This window comes from Pempheris klunzingeri, chromosome 5 (assembly GCF_042242105.1).
Source record: "Pempheris klunzingeri isolate RE-2024b chromosome 5, fPemKlu1.hap1, whole genome shotgun sequence".
NCBI classification, from domain to species: domain Eukaryota; kingdom Metazoa; phylum Chordata; class Actinopteri; order Acropomatiformes; family Pempheridae; genus Pempheris; species Pempheris klunzingeri.
In genome coordinates this window covers 28534768-28547198 of record NC_092016.1, presented here as the reverse complement: position 1 = coordinate 28547198, position 12431 = coordinate 28534768, and positions in this window count along the sequence as shown.

The following is a 12431-nucleotide window of genomic DNA, read 5'->3' as shown; positions in this document are numbered from 1 at the left end:
AGTCCATGGTAACACATTTCACCTCCTGTGTCTAAAATAGGCTTAGAATGGTGAGAGAAAGCCAAAATGGACACTGTTGAATACAGACAAATTATCTTAAGAAACGTCATCCAACTACTGTTATTCATCATCTTGAACTATTCTGAGTGTTTCCTGTACAGAAGTTCAGGTTTGCCAGCCCCTGGAAAGACAATTCACCTCCTGTGTCTAAAATAGGCTTAGAATGGTGGGAGAAAGCCAAAATGGACACTGTTGAATACAGACAAATTATCTTAAGAAACTTGATCTTACTAATGTAATTCATCATCTTTAACTATTCTGGGTGTTTTCTGGGCGGAAATGTAAGTCTATCAGTCCATGGTAACACATTTCACCTCCTGTGTCTTAAATAGGCTTAGAATGGTGAGAGAAAGCCAAAATGGACACTGTTGAATACAGACAAATTATCTTAAGAAACGTCATCCAACTACTGTTATTCATCATCTTGAACTATTCTGAGTGTTTCCTGTACAGAAGTTCAGGTTTGCCAGCCCCTGGAAAGACAATTCACCTCCTGTGTCTAAAATAGGCTTAGAATGGTGGGAGAAAGCCAAAATGGACACTGTTGAATACAGACAAATTATCTTAAGAAACTTGATCTTACTAATGTAATTCATCATCTTTAACTATTCTGGGTGTTTTCTGGGCGGAAATGTAAGTCTATCAGTCCATGGTAACACATTTCACCTCCTGTGTCTTAAATAGGCTTAGAATGGTGAGAGAAAGCCAAAATGGACACTGTTGAATACAGACAAATTATCTTAAGAAACTTGATCTTACTAATGTAATTCATCATCTTGAACTATTCTGAGTGTTTCCTGTGCAGAAGTTCAGATTTGCCAGCCCCTGGAAAGACAATTCACCTCCTGTGTCTAAAATAGGCTGGTGAGAATGGTGAATTAGAATGGAGAATTAGAATGGTGAGAGAAAGCCAAAATGGACACTGTTGAATACAGACAAATTATCTTAAGAAACTTCATCCAACTACTGTAATTCATCATCTTGAACTATTCTGAGTGTCTCCTGTACAGAAGTTCAGGTTTGCCAGCCCCTGGAAAGACAATTCACCTCCTGTGTCTAAAATAGGCTTAGAATGGTGGGAGAAAGCCAAAATGGACACTGTTGAATACAGACAAATTATCTTAAGAAACTTGATCTTACTAATGTAATTCATCATCTTGAACTATTCGGAGTGTTTCCTGTGCAGAAGTTCAGGTTTGCCAGCCCCTGGAAAGACAATTCACCTCCTGTGTCTAAAATAGGCTGGTGAGAATGGTGAATTAGAATGGAGAATTAGAATGGTGAGAGAAAGCCAAAATGGACACTGTTGAATACAGACAAATTATCTTAAGAAACTTCATCCAACTACTGTAATTCATCATCTTGAACTATTCTGAGTGTCTCCTGTACAGAAGTTCAGGTTTGCCAGCCCCTGGAAAGACAATTCACCTCCTGTGTCTAAAATAGGCTTAGAATGGTGAGAGAAAGCCAAGATGGACACTGTTGAATACAGACAAATTATCTTAAGAAACTTCATCCAACTACTGTAATTCATCATCTTGAACTATTCTGAGTGTTTCCTGTACAGAAGTTCAGGTTTGCCAGCCCCTCGAAAGACAATTCACCTCCTGTGTCTAAAATAGGCTTAGAATGGTGGGAGAAAGCCAAAATGGACACTGTTGAATACAGACAAATTATCTTAAGAAACTTGATCTTACTAATGTAATTCATCATCTTTAACTATTCTGAGTGTTTTCTGGGCGGAAATGTAAGTTTATCAGTCCATGGTAACACATTTCACCTCCTGTGTCTAAAATAGGCTTAGAATGGTGAGAGAAAGCCAAAATGGACACTGTTGAATACAGACAAATTATCTTAAGAAACTTCATCCAACTACTGTAATTCATCATCTTGAACTATTCTGAGTGTTTCCTGTACAGAAGTTCAGGTTTGCCAGCCCCTCGAAAGACAATTCACCTCCTGTGTCTAAAATAGGCTTAGAATGGTGGGAGAAAGCCAAAATGGACACTGTTGAATACAGACAAATTATCTTAAGAAACTTCATCCAACTACTGTAATTCATCATCTTGAACTATTCTGAGTGTTTCCTGTGCAGAAGTTCAGGTTTGCCAGCCCCTGGAAAGACATTTCACCTCCTGTGTCTAAAATAGGCTTAGAATGGTGAGAGAAAGCCAAAATGGACACTGTTGAATACAGACAAATTATCTTAAGAAACTTCATCCAACTACTGTAATTCATCATCTTGAACTATTCTGAGTGTTTTCTGGGCGGAAATGTAAGTCTATCAGTCCATGGTAACACATTTCACCTCCTGTGTTTAAAATAGGCTTAGAATGGTGAGAGAAAGCCAAAATGGACACTGTTGAATACAGACAAATTATCTTAAGAAACTTCATCCAACTACTGTTATTCATCATCTTGAACTATTCTGAGTGTTTCCTGTACAGAAGTTCAGGTTTGCCAGCCCCTGGAAAGACAATTCACCTCCTGTGTCTAAAATAGGCTTAGAATGGTGGGAGAAAGCCAAAATGGACACTGTTGAATACAGACAAATTATCTTAAGAAACTTGATCTTACTAATGTAATTCATCATCTTGAACTATTCGGAGTGTTTCCTGTGCAGAAGTTCAGGTTTGCCAGCCCCTGGAAAGACAATTCACCTCCTGTGTCTAAAATAGGCTGGTGAGAATGGTGAATTAGAATGGAGAATTAGAATGGTGAGAGAAAGCCAAAATGGACACTGTTGAATACAGACAAATTATCTTAAGAAACTTCATCCAACTACTGTAATTCATCATCTTGAACTATTCTGAGTGTCTCCTGTACAGAAGTTCAGGTTTGCCAGCCCCTGGAAAGACAATTCACCTCCTGTGTCTAAAATAGGCTTAGAATGGTGAGAGAAAGCCAAAATGGACACTGTTGAATACAGACAAATTATCTTAAGAAACTTCATCCAACTACTGTAATTCATCATCTTGAACTATTCTGAGTGTCTCCTGTACAGAAGTTCAGCTTTGCCAGCCCCTGGAAAGACAATTCACCTCCTGTGTCTAAAATAGGCTTAGAATGGTGAGAGAAAGTCAAAATGGACACTGTTGAATACAGACAAATTATCTTAAGAAACTTGATCTTACTAATGTAATTCATCATCTTTAACTATTCTGAGTGTTTTCTGGGCAGAAATGTAAGTCTATCAGTCCATGGTAACACATTTCACCTCCTGTGTCTAAAATAGGCTTAGAATGGTGAGAGAAAGCCAAAATGGACACTGTTGAATACAGACAAATTATCTTAAGAAACTTCATCCAACTACTGTTATTCATCATCTTGAACTATTCTGAGTGTTTCCTGTACAGAAGTTCAGGTTTGCCAGCCCCTGGAAAGACAATTCACCTCCTGTGTCTAAAATAGGCTTAGAATGGTGAGAGAAAGCCAAAATGGACACTGTTGAATACAGACAAATTATCTTAAGAAACTTGATCTTACTAATGTAATTCATCATCTTGAACTATTCTGAGTGTTTTCTGGGCGGAAATGTAAGTCTATCAGTCCATGGTAACACATTTCACCTCCTGTGTCTAAAATAGGCTTAGAATGGTGAGAGAAAGCCAAAATGGAAACTGTTGAATACAGACAAATTATCTTAAAAAACTTAAGAAACTCTAAAATAGGCTGGTGAGAATGGTGACTTAGAATGGAGAATTAGAATGGTGAGAGAAAGCCAAAATGGACACTGTTGAATACAGACAAATGATCTTAAGAAACTTCATCCAACTACTGTAATTCATCATCTTGAACTATTCTGAGTGTTTCCTGTACAGAAGTTCAGGTTTGCCAGCCCCTGGAAAGACAATTCACCTCCTGTGTCTAAAATAGGCTGGTGAGAATGGTGAATTAGAATGGAGAATTAGAATGGTGAGAGAAAGCCAAAATGGACACTGTTGAATACAGACAAATTATCTTAAGAAACTTCATCCAACTACTGTAATTCATCATCTTGAACTATTCTGAGTGTTTCCTGTACAGAAGTTCAGGTTTGCCAGCCCCTGGAAAGACAATTCACCTCCTGTGTCTAAAATAGGCTGGTGAGAATGGTGAATTAGAATGGAGAATTAGAATGGTGAGAGAAAGCCAAAATGGACACTGTTGAATACAGACAAATTATCTTAAGAAACTTCATCCAACTACTGTAATTCATCATCTTGAACTATTCTGAGTGTTTCCTGTACAGAAGTTCAGGTTTGCCAGCCCCTGGAAAGACAATTCACCTCCTGTGTCTAAAATAGGCTTAGAATGGTGAGAGAAAGCCAAAATGGACACTGTTGAATACAGACAAATTATCTTAAGAAACTTGATCTTACTAATGTAATTCATCATCTTTAACTATTCTGACTGTTTTCTGGGCGGAAATGTAAGTCTATCAGTCCATGGTAACACATTTCACCTCCTGTGTCTAAAATAGGCTTAGAATGGTGAGAGAAAGCCAAAATGGACACTGTTGAATACAGACAAATTATCTTAAGAAACTTCATCCAACTACTGTTATTCATCATCTTGAACTATTCTGAGTGTTTCCTGTACAGAAGTTCAGGTTTGCCAGCCCCTGGAAAGACAATTCACCTCCTGTGTCTAAAATAGGCTTAGAATGGTGGGAGAAAGCCAAAATGGACACTGTTGAATACAGACAAATTATCTTAAGAAACTTGATCTTACTAATGTAATTCATCATCTTTAACTATTCTGGGTGTTTTCTGGGCGGAAATGTAAGTCTATCAGTCCATGGTAACACATTTCACCTCCTGTGTCATAAATAGGCTTAGAATGGTGAGAGAAAGCCAAAATGGACACTGTTGAATACAGACAAATTATCTTAAGAAACTTCATCCAACTACTGTAATTCATCATCTTGAACTATTCTGAGTGTTTCCTGTGCAGAAGTTCAGGTTTGCCAGCCCCTGGAAAGACATTTCACCTCCTGTGTCTAAAATAGGCTTAGAATGGTGAGAGAAAGCCAAAATGGACACTGTTGAATACAGACAAATTATCTTAAGAAACTTCATCCAACTACTGTAATTCATCATCTTGAACTATTCTGAGTGTTTTCTGGGCGGAAATGTAAGTCTATCAGTCCATGGTAACACATTTCACCTCCTGTGTCTAAAATAGGCTTAGAATGGTGAGAGAAAGCCAAAATGGACACTGTTGAATACAGACAAATTATCTTAAGAAACTTCATCCAACTACTGTAATTCATCATCTTGAACTATTCTGAGTGTTTCCTGTACAGAAGTTCAGGTTTGCCAGCCCCTGGAAAGACAATTCACCTCCTGTGTCTAAAATAGGCTTAGAATGGTGGGAGAAAGCCAAAATGGACACTGTTGAATACAGACAAATTATCTTAAAAAACTTGATCTTACTAATGTAATTCATCATCTTGAACTATTCGGAGTGTTTCCTGTGCAGAAGTTCAGGTTTGCCAGCCCCTGGAAAGACAATTCACCTCCTGTGTCTAAAATAGGCTGGTGAGAATGGTGAATTAGAATGGAGAATTAGAATGGTGAGAGAAAGCCAAAATGGACACTGTTGAATACAGACAAATTATCTTAAGAAACTTCATCCAACTACTGTAATTCATCATCTTGAACTATTCTGAGTGTCTCCTGTACAGAAGTTCAGGTTTGCCAGCCCCTGGAAAGACAATTCACCTCCTGTGTCTAAAATAGGCTTAGAATGGTGAGAGAAAGCCAAAATGGACACTGTTGAATACAGACAAATTATCTTAAGAAACTTCATCCAACTACTGTAATTCATCATCTTGAACTATTCTGAGTGTCTCCTGTACAGAAGTTCAGCTTTGCCAGCCCCTGGAAAGACAATTCACCTCCTGTGTCTAAAATAGGCTTAGAATGGTGAGAGAAAGTCAAAATGGACACTGTTGAATACAGACAAATTATCTTAAGAAACTTGATCTTACTAATGTAATTCATCATCTTTAACTATTCTGAGTGTTTTCTGGGCGGAAATGTAAGTCTATCAGTCCATGGTAACACATTTCACCTCCTGTGTCTAAAATAGGCTTAGAATGGTGAGAGAAAGCCAAAATGGACACTGTTGAATACAGACAAATTATCTTAAGAAACTTCATCCAACTACTGTTATTCATCATCTTGAACTATTCTGAGTGTTTCCTGTACAGAAGTTCAGGTTTGCCAGCCCCTGGAAAGACAATTCACCTCCTGTGTCTAAAATAGGCTTAGAATGGTGAGAGAAAGCCAAAATGGACACTGTTGAATACAGACAAATTATCTTAAGAAACTTGATCTTACTAATGTAATTCATCATCTTGAACTATTCTGAGTGTTTTCTGGGCGGAAATGTAAGTCTATCAGTCCATGGTAACACATTTCACCTCCTGTGTCTAAAATAGGCTTAGAATGGTGAGAGAAAGCCAAAATGGAAACTGTTGAATACAGACAAATTATCTTAAAAAACTTAAGAAACTCTAAAATAGGCTGGTGAGAATGGTGAATTAGAATGGAGAATTAGAATGGTGAGAGAAAGCCAAAATGGACACTGTTGAATACAGACAAATTATCTTAAGAAACTTCATCCAACTACTGTAATTCATCATCTTGAACTATTCTGAGTGTTTCCTGTACAGAAGTTCAGGTTTGCCAGCCCCTGGAAAGACAATTCACCTCCTGTGTCTAAAATAGGCTGGTGAGAATGGTGAATTAGAATGGAGAATTAGAATGGTGAGAGAAAGCCAAAATGGACACTGTTGAATACAGACAAATTATCTTAAGAAACTTCATCCAACTACTGTAATTCATCATCTTGAACTATTCTGAGTGTTTCCTGTACAGAAGTTCAGGTTTGCCAGCCCCTGGAAAGACAATTCACCTCCTGTGTCTAAAATAGGCTGGTGAGAATGGTGAATTAGAATGGAGAATTAGAATGGTGAGAGAAAGCCAAAATGGACACTGTTGAATACAGACAAATTATCTTAAGAAACTTCATCCAACTACTGTAATTCATCATCTTGAACTATTCTGAGTGTTTCCTGTACAGAAGTTCAGGTTTGCCAGCCCCTGGAAAGACAATTCACCTCCTGTGTCTAAAATAGGCTTAGAATGGTGAGAGAAAGCCAAAATGGACACTGTTGAATACACACAAATTATCTTAAGAATCTTCATCCAACTACTGTAATTCATCATCTTGAACTATTCTGAGTGTTTTCTGGGCGGAAATGTAAGTCTATCAGTCCATGGTAACACATTTCACCTCCTGTGTCTAAAATAGGCTTAGAATGGTGAGAGAAAGCCAAAATGGATACTGTTGAATACAGACAAATTATCTTAAGAAACTTCATCCAACTACTGTTATTCATCATCTTGAACTATTCTGAGTGTTTCCTGTACAGAAGTTCAGGTTTGCCAGCCCCTGGAAAGACAACTCACCTCCTGTGTCTAAAATAGGCTTAGAATGGTGGGAGAAAGCCAAAATGGACACTGTTGAATACAGACAAATTATCTTAAGAAACTTGATCTTACTAATGTAATTCATCATCTTGAACTATTCGGAGTGTTTCCTGTGCAGAAGTTCAGGTTTGCCAGCCCCTGGAAAGACAATTCACCTCCTGTGTCTAAAATAGGCTGGTGAGAATGGTGAATTAGAATGGAGAATTAGAATGGTGAGAGAAAGCCAAAATGGACACTGTTGAATACAGACAAATTATCTTAAGAAACTTGATCTTACTAATGTAATTCATCATCTTGAACTATTCTGAGTGTTTTCTGGGCGGAAATGTAAGTCTTTCAGTCCATGGTAACACATTTCACCTCCTGTGTCTAAAATACGCTTAGAATGGTGAGAGAAAGCCAAAATGGACACTGTTGAATACAGACAAATTATCTTAAGAAACTTCATCCAACTACTGTTATTCATCATCTTGAACTATTCTGAGTGTTTCCTGTACAGAAGTTCAGGTTTGCCAGCCCCTGGAAAGACAATTCACCTCCTGTGTCTAAAATAGGCTTAGAATGGTGGGAGAAAGCCAAAATGGACACTGTTGAATACAGACAAATTATCTTAAGAAACTTGATCTTACTAATGTAATTCATCATCTTTAACTATTCTGGGTGTTTTCTGGGCGGAAATGTAAGTCTATCAGTCCATGGTAACACATTTCACCTCCTGTGTCATAAATAGGCTTAGAATGGTGAGAGAAAGCCAAAATGGACACTGTTGAATACAGACAAATTATCTTAAGAAACTTCATCCAACTACTGTAATTCATCATCTTGAACTATTCTGAGTGTTTCCTGTACAGAAGTTCAGGTTTGCCAGCCCCTGGAAAGACAATTCACCTCCTGTGTCTAAAATAGGCTGGTGAGAATGGTGAATTAGAATGGAGAATTAGAATGGTGAGAGAAAGCCAAAATGGACACTGTTGAATACAGACAAATTATCTTAAGAAACTTCATCCAACTACTGTAATTCATCATCTTGAACTATTCTGAGTGTTTCCTGTACAGAAGTTCAGGTTTGCCAGCCCCTGGAAAGACAATTCACCTCCTGTGTCTAAAATAGGCTGGTGAGAATGGTGAATTAGAATGGAGAATTAGAATGGTGAGAGAAAGCCAAAATGGACACTGTTGAATACAGACAAATTATCTTAAGAAACTTCATCCAACTACTGTAATTCATCATCTTGAACTATTCTGAGTGTTTCCTGTACAGAAGTTCAGGTTTGCCAGCCCCTGGAAAGACAATTCACCTCCTGTGTCTAAAATAGGCTTAGAATGGTGAGAGAAAGCCAAAATGGACACTGTTGAATACACACAAATTATCTTAAGAATCTTCATCCAACTACTGTAATTCATCATCTTGAACTATTCTGAGTGTTTTCTGGGCGGAAATGTAAGTCTATCAGTCCATGGTAACACATTTCACCTCCTGTGTCTAAAATAGGCTTAGAATGGTGAGAGAAAGCCAAAATGGATACTGTTGAATACAGACAAATTATCTTAAGAAACTTCATCCAACTACTGTTATTCATCATCTTGAACTATTCTGAGTGTTTCCTGTACAGAAGTTCAGGTTTGCCAGCCCCTGGAAAGACAACTCACCTCCTGTGTCTAAAATAGGCTTAGAATGGTGGGAGAAAGCCAAAATGGACACTGTTGAATACAGACAAATTATCTTAAGAAACTTGATCTTACTAATGTAATTCATCATCTTGAACTATTCGGAGTGTTTCCTGTGCAGAAGTTCAGGTTTGCCAGCCCCTGGAAAGACAATTCACCTCCTGTGTCTAAAATAGGCTGGTGAGAATGGTGAATTAGAATGGAGAATTAGAATGGTGAGAGAAAGCCAAAATGGACACTGTTGAATACAGACAAATTATCTTAAGAAACTTGATCTTACTAATGTAATTCATCATCTTGAACTATTCTGAGTGTTTTCTGGGCGGAAATGTAAGTCTTTCAGTCCATGGTAACACATTTCACCTCCTGTGTCTAAAATACGCTTAGAATGGTGAGAGAAAGCCAAAATGGACACTGTTGAATACAGACAAATTATCTTAAGAAACTTCATCCAACTACTGTTATTCATCATCTTGAACTATTCTGAGTGTTTCCTGTACAGAAGTTCAGGTTTGCCAGCCCCTGGAAAGACAATTCACCTCCTGTGTCTAAAATAGGCTTAGAATGGTGGGAGAAAGCCAAAATGGACACTGTTGAATACAGACAAATTATCTTAAGAAACTTGATCTTACTAATGTAATTCATCATCTTTAACTATTCTGGGTGTTTTCTGGGCGGAAATGTAAGTCTATCAGTCCATGGTAACACATTTCACCTCCTGTGTCATAAATAGGCTTAGAATGGTGAGAGAAAGCCAAAATGGACACTGTTGAATACAGACAAATTATCTTAAGAAACTTCATCCAACTACTGTAATTCATCATCTTGAACTATTCTGAGTGTTTCCTGTGCAGAAGTTCAGGTTTGCCAGCCCCTGGAAAGACATTTCACCTCCTGTGTCTAAAATAGGCTTAGAATGGTGAGAGAAAGCCAAAATGGACACTGTTGAATACAGACAAATTATCTTAAGAAACTTCATCCAACTACTGTAATTCATCATCTTGAACTATTCTGAGTGTTTTCTGGGCGGAAATGTAAGTCTATCAGTCCATGGTAACACATTTCACCTCCTGTGTCTAAAATAGGCTTAGAATGGTGAGAGAAAGCCAAAATGGACACTGTTGAATACAGACAAATTATCTTAAGAAACTTCATCCAACTACTGTTATTCATCATCTTGAACTATTCTGAGTGTTTCCTGTACAGAAGTTCAGGTTTGCCAGCCCCTGGAAAGACAATTCACCTCCTGTGTCTAAAATAGGCTTAGAATGGTGGGAGAAAGCCAAAATGGACACTGTTGAATACAGACAAATTATCTTAAAAAACTTGATCTTACTAATGTAATTCATCATCTTGAACTATTCGGAGTGTTTCCTGTGCAGAAGTTCAGGTTTGCCAGCCCCTGGAAAGACAATTCACCTCCTGTGTCTAAAATAGGCTGGTGAGAATGGTGAATTAGAATGGAGAATTAGAATGGTGAGAGAAAGCCAAAATGGACACTGTTGAATACAGACAAATTATCTTAAGAAACTTCATCCAACTACTGTAATTCATCATCTTGAACTATTCTGAGTGTCTCCTGTACAGAAGTTCAGGTTTGCCAGCCCCTGGAAAGACAATTCACCTCCTGTGTCTAAAATAGGCTTAGAATGGTGAGAGAAAGCCAAAATGGACACTGTTGAATACAGACAAATTATCTTAAGAAACTTCATCCAACTACTGTAATTCATCATCTTGAACTATTCTGAGTGTCTCCTGTACAGAAGTTCAGCTTTGCCAGCCCCTGGAAAGACAATTCACCTCCTGTGTCTAAAATAGGCTTAGAATGGTGAGAGAAAGTCAAAATGGACACTGTTGAATACAGACAAATTATCTTAAGAAACTTGATCTTACTAATGTAATTCATCATCTTTAACTATTCTGAGTGTTTTCTGGGCGGAAATGTAAGTCTATCAGTCCATGGTAACACATTTCACCTCCTGTGTCTAAAATAGGCTTAGAATGGTGAGAGAAAGCCAAAATGGACACTGTTGAATACAGACAAATTATCTTAAGAAACTTCATCCAACTACTGTTATTCATCATCTTGAACTATTCTGAGTGTTTCCTGTACAGAAGTTCAGGTTTGCCAGCCCCTGGAAAGACAATTCACCTCCTGTGTCTAAAATAGGCTTAGAATGGTGAGAGAAAGCCAAAATGGACACTGTTGAATACAGACAAATTATCTTAAGAAACTTGATCTTACTAATGTAATTCATCATCTTGAACTATTCTGAGTGTTTTCTGGGCGGAAATGTAAGTCTATCAGTCCATGGTAACACATTTCACCTCCTGTGTCTAAAATAGGCTTAGAATGGTGAGAGAAAGCCAAAATGGAAACTGTTGAATACAGACAAATTATCTTAAAAAACTTAAGAAACTCTAAAATAGGCTGGTGAGAATGGTGAATTAGAATGGAGAATTAGAATGGTGAGAGAAAGCCAAAATGGACACTGTTGAATACAGACAAATTATCTTAAGAAACTTCATCCAACTACTGTAATTCATCATCTTGAACTATTCTGAGTGTTTCCTGTACAGAAGTTCAGGTTTGCCAGCCCCTGGAAAGACAATTCACCTCCTGTGTCTAAAATAGGCTGGTGAGAATGGTGAATTAGAATGGAGAATTAGAATGGTGAGAGAAAGCCAAAATGGACACTGTTGAATACAGACAAATTATCTTAAGAAACTTCATCCAACTACTGTAATTCATCATCTTGAACTATTCTGAGTGTTTCCTGTACAGAAGTTCAGGTTTGCCAGCCCCTGGAAAGACAATTCACCTCCTGTGTCTAAAATAGGCTGGTGAGAATGGTGAATTAGAATGGAGAATTAGAATGGTGAGAGAAAGCCAAAATGGACACTGTTGAATACAGACAAATTATCTTAAGAAACTTCATCCAACTACTGTAATTCATCATCTTGAACTATTCTGAGTGTTTCCTGTACAGAAGTTCAGGTTTGCCAGCCCCTGGAAAGACAATTCACCTCCTGTGTCTAAAATAGGCTTAGAATGGTGAGAGAAAGCCAAAATGGACACTGTTGAATACACACAAATTATCTTAAGAATCTTCATCCAACTACTGTAATTCATCATCTTGAACTATTCTGAGTGTTTTCTGGGCGGAAATGTAAGTCTATCAGTCCATGGTAACACATTTCACCTCCTGTGTCTAAAATAGG